Raw genomic sequence first — 5,225 nt, 5'->3', positions numbered from 1 at the left:
AATGTTTTGCAACGTTTTTCTTGATATTTTATTGAAAAACGTTATGAAAACGTTTTTTCTATAACATTATATTAGGAAAAAATGTTTCACAACTTTTTTTTTGATATTTTATTGAAAAACGTTGCGAAAATGTTTTTTCTATAACATTATATTAGGAAAAAATATTTCGCAACATTTTTTTTTTATATTTTATTGAAAAATGTTTCAAAAACATTTTTTATATAACATTATATTAGAAAAAAACATTGCGCAACATTTTTTTTCAATAATTTAATAAAAATCATTTGGGTTAACCTGAAATTTTTTAGGTTTCAGGTCAGGTCAGGTCAAACAGATAATCTGATATAACCTGACCTGACCTGACCTGACTAGAGCTCCACACGGGTCAGGTCGGGTCGGGTAATTTGTCTGACCCGAACCAAAAATTTTTATCAGGTCGGGTCGGGTCAGGTAACCTACTCTGACCCATCCTGACCCGTTTGACCTGAAAGTATTCGGGTCATTTCAGGTAACCCGTTTTGACCTGAAAATATTCGGGTCATTTCAGGTGACCGGTAACCTGATTTATAAAAAAAAGAAAAAACGTTGAGAAACGTTCTTTTTAAATTAATTGTATATTAAAAAACGTTTTTGCAACATTTTTTTTTATTTAATAAAATGCTAAAAAATGCTGTTTCGGCATTTTTCCATCAAATAATATAAAAAAATGCCGTTTTGGCAATTTTTTCATAAAAGAAGTGGAAAAAAATGCCATTTCGGCATTTTTCCATAAGATAATATGAAAAAAGCCGCTTTGGCGATTTTTTTCATAAAAGAAGTGAAAAAAAATGCCTTTTTGGCATTTTTACATAAAATAATATGAAAAAACACCGTTTTGGCGATTTTTTTCATAAAAGAAGTGAAAAAAATGCCAAAACGGCATTTTTCCATAAGATAATATGAAAAAAGCCACTTTGGCGATTTTTTTCATAAAAGAAGTGAAAAAAAATGCCGTTTTGGCATTTTTACATAACATAATGTGAAAAAACGCCATTTTGGCAATTTTTTTCATAAAAGAAGTGAAAAAAAATGCCGTTTTGGCATTTTTACATAAAATAATATGAAAAAACGCCGTTTTGGCGATTTTTTTCATAAAAGAAGTGAAAAAAATGCCAAAACGGCATTTTTCCATAAGATAATATGAAAAACGCCGCTTTGGCGATTTTTTTCATAAAAGAAGTGAAAAAAAATGCCGTTTTGGCATTTTTACATAACATAATATGAAAAAACGCCGTTTTGGCGATTTTTTTCATAAAAGAAGTAAAAAAAATGCCAAGACGGCATTTTTCCATAAGATAATATGAAAAAATTGCCGCTTTGGCGATTTTTTTCATAAAAGAAATGAAAAAAAATGCCGTTTCAGCATTTTCCATAAGATAATATGAAAAAAGCCGCTTTGGCGATTTTTTTCATAAAAGAAGTGAAAAAAAATGCCAAAATGGCATTTTCCATTAAATAAAATGAAAAAACGCCATTTTGGCAATTTTTTTCATAAAAGAAGTGAAGAAAAATGCCAAAATGGCATTTTTCCATAAGATAATATGAAAAAATGCCGCTTTGGCGATTTTTTTCATAAAAGAAGTAAAAAAAAATGCCGTTTTGGCATTTTTCCATTAAATAATATGAAAAAACGCCGTTTTGGCGATTTTTTTCATAAAAGAAGTGAAAAAAAATGCCCAAACGGCATTTTTTCATTAAATAATATGAAAAAATGCTGTTTTGGCGATTTTTTTCATAAAAGAAGTGAAAAAAAATGCCAAAACTGCATTTTTCCATAAGATAATATGAAAAAATGCCGCTTTGGCGATTTTTTTCATAAAAGAAATGAAAAAAATGCCGTTTCAGCATTTTTCCAATAAATAATATAAAAACGCCATTTTGGCGATTTTTTTCATAAAAGAAGTGAAAAAAAATGCCAAAACGGCATTTTTCCATTAAATAATATGAAAAAATGCCGTTTTGGCGATAAGAAGTGAAAAAAATGCTGAAACGGCATTTTTCCATAAAATAAAATGAAAAACGCCATTTTGGCATATTTGTTTATAAAAAACAATGCTGAAACGGCGTTTTTTCATAAAATAACATGAAAAAACGTTGTTTCAGAGTATAAACTCTATTAAAAATAAAAAAAAAATGATTTTTTTAATTAAAAAACGTCAGACTTGACGTTTTTGTAATTAAAAAATCAAAAAAAAATGATTTTTTTTAATTAAAAAAATGTCAGACTTTACGTTTTTGTAATTAAAAAATCAAAAAATATTGGTTTTTTTTAATTAAAAACATCAGTATTGACGTTTTTTGTTAAAAAAATAAATATGAAGAAAAAATGTTTTTGTGTTATTTTTTATTATAATTTTATATGGAAAAACGCCAAAATGTTTTTTCTTAATAGTAATGCAAAAAAAAAAGTTTTTGGCGTTTTTTTTTTAATAATATTATATGAAAAAATGCTGAAACGTTTTTTCTACAATTTTTTTTATTTTTTTGCAATATTTTATGAAATTTTAATGATCAACAAAAAAATGAAATTATGCAAATATTGAATGATGCAACAATTTAACAGGGACTTTTAGTGGCACAGGAAGAGTTTTTGCGAAAAGTTGGCATTAGAAGTTTTTTTCATTGTCATTGTCATTGACATTGACATTGACATTGACATTGACATTGACATTGACATTGACATTGTCACTGACATTGACATTGTCATTGACATAAAGTTATATAAGATTAATCTGAGAGTTTTTTACCAAAAAGGAAATTTTTTTATAAAAAGGGAAATGATTTTCAATTTCAAGGCAATTCAGCAGGTGTTTTAATAACAAATTGAGAAATGATTTCCATAGAAAATCTCGTGACAAAATTTATAATAAATTTAAAATAAATGATCAACAAATGATCAACAAAATCGTTACTAGTTTTATAAAAAACGCCCAATAATATCTTTTTATTGTTTTAATGTATTAATGTTTTGTTGTGATCAAAAACTAAAAAGTTTATTATATATATATATTTGTTAGTTTTTATTATTTTAATGAAATTTATAATAACATTTATAAAAAAATAAAAAATATATAATAGTTATAACTATATGTTATTCTATATACTAACCCGTCTAAGATGAAAGTAAAGTATCAATACTTATTAAATCTAAACTAAATAAAAAAAGTTTTATAATAAAATATCTCATATTCAATATTTATTTTTTATGTCAGTGAAATGATTGTTGGTGAAACGTTTGTCGGTGAAATAACCCTGTTGGTAAAACGTTTGTCGGTAAAACGTTTGTCAGTGAAGTAATTGTCGGTAAAATGAACCAGACCCCTGAAGAATACCTGAAATTATATAAATTATGTTGGAATCCTGACCCAGATGTAAGAACACCTATTAATAAAATTTTTACCAAATTAGGAAAAATGTCAGGTATTCAAGATACTAGTTATGATGATAATGTCATTAATATAATGAAAAATAAGAATTTTTTTTATCAAAAGACAAAGAAAGTAAGTAAAAGAATAAAGAAATTTGTTGTTAATCTGTTTTTGATTTTAGATTCCAATAATGAACAGACAAATAATAATATTAGTTCAGGTAATATGATTATAATATTTTTGCAACTAATTAGTACTTATTTAAACAATACTAATTATTTAATTGGCAATAAAATTCCGCAGTTATTAGCAATGATGGTTTTGGAAGTTTATTCAGTAAGTTCTTGATTTTTCTTTATATAGTTTACTTATTTCATTTCTGATTATTTATCTCTCTCTCTATATTTTTTTAGTTCCTGATAATTTATAACATATAGGAGTGCACATGTAATCAAGGTTATTGTAAAAAAAAAATATTCTCCGTAAATAAATATTGTCTCAGATTAGTGGATTTTGTACCGGTAAGGAGGGCCTCTGAATATACTATGATAGAACCCTTTTTGGTACTGACAAATTTTCTTTTTAGATGATCACGTGTAGCTACATTTAATAGTCTACAAGAAAAAAAATCTGTTTTACATTCAATATATTTATAAAAGTACTTTAAGCTCAAATAAATATTATTATTAAGTTTTTATTTATGATTATAATTTTTATAAATGGAATCAAAGAAATATGAAAAGTCAACAATACTAGAAAATTTCAGTATAAAATAATTGATACAGGAAGAATTACAAAAAGAAATACATTATTAATTGTTCAGGTCTGTAAATTGAAATGAAAATTACATATGCTATTATGCTACACGTTAGTGTTTAAATATATGTGTATATGCATGCATGCATATATCAGAATTTTGAAAAACTGAACTTGATTTTATTTTGTATTTAAAGAATTTAAACTGTTTGAGAGATTACTCAAAATACTACACAGCACCACATCAGATTGCTGCTTCATATGGAGGTTCTCTTTCTTTTATCAAGTTATATTTATCTAACTTCTTGCTGTTCAATCCAATTTTGAACCTACATACTCTGTACATCTAGGTTAGCATCTTCATCATCATTTCCATGTCTTCTACTAATTTTAGGAATCATATGTGGAGTTTTTATTTGGGTTCTTCCCCAGAGCTCCTTAGATATTAAGATCTACTTTCTTCCTTGATGAAGATTCAGAAGAGTCCGTTAATATGGAATTTTAGATTAAACATGGGACTATTTTATCGAAAATAGTTTCGATTTCTTCTTTATATTGAATAGTAATTGGAGGTTCCCCACTTTCTTTTGACTCTGCAAGTTGTGACAAAAATAAAAAAAATAAAATTAATAATTGAAAGTTGTAATACAATTTTCATTGCCTTATACTGTAGTTATTAGCTGTAATACAATTTTCATTGCCTTATAGTTATTAGCCACTATAAAACTGTTCTAAGTTAAAAGCCAGAAGAAAAACTTTAGCATCTTTCTACAATTGAATGCTCTCTGGATTATAAATGGCTCTGCGTGTATATTTTTACTCTTCAAGTCTATTTTTATATTTAAGGAGAAAATAGTGCTTTTATAACACTTGCATTCCTTTTTTTCTTTTGTCGTTTTTTAACTTTTTTGTTATAAAAAGAAATGGAATAAGTTTAAAATATTGTATATTTTTTACGTCTAAAAAATCAAAAGTTGCGTTTCACATTTTGGTAGTTAATTTTTTACTTCTTAATCTTTAGCAAGCAAGATTGACAGTATATGATTTCAACTTTTAAGGGAT

The sequence above is a fragment of the Rhizophagus irregularis genome, chromosome 10 (assembly GCF_026210795.1).
Source record: "Rhizophagus irregularis chromosome 10, complete sequence".
NCBI lineage: Eukaryota > Fungi > Glomeromycota > Glomeromycetes > Glomerales > Glomeraceae > Rhizophagus > Rhizophagus irregularis.
This window is presented reverse-complemented; position numbering follows the sequence as displayed.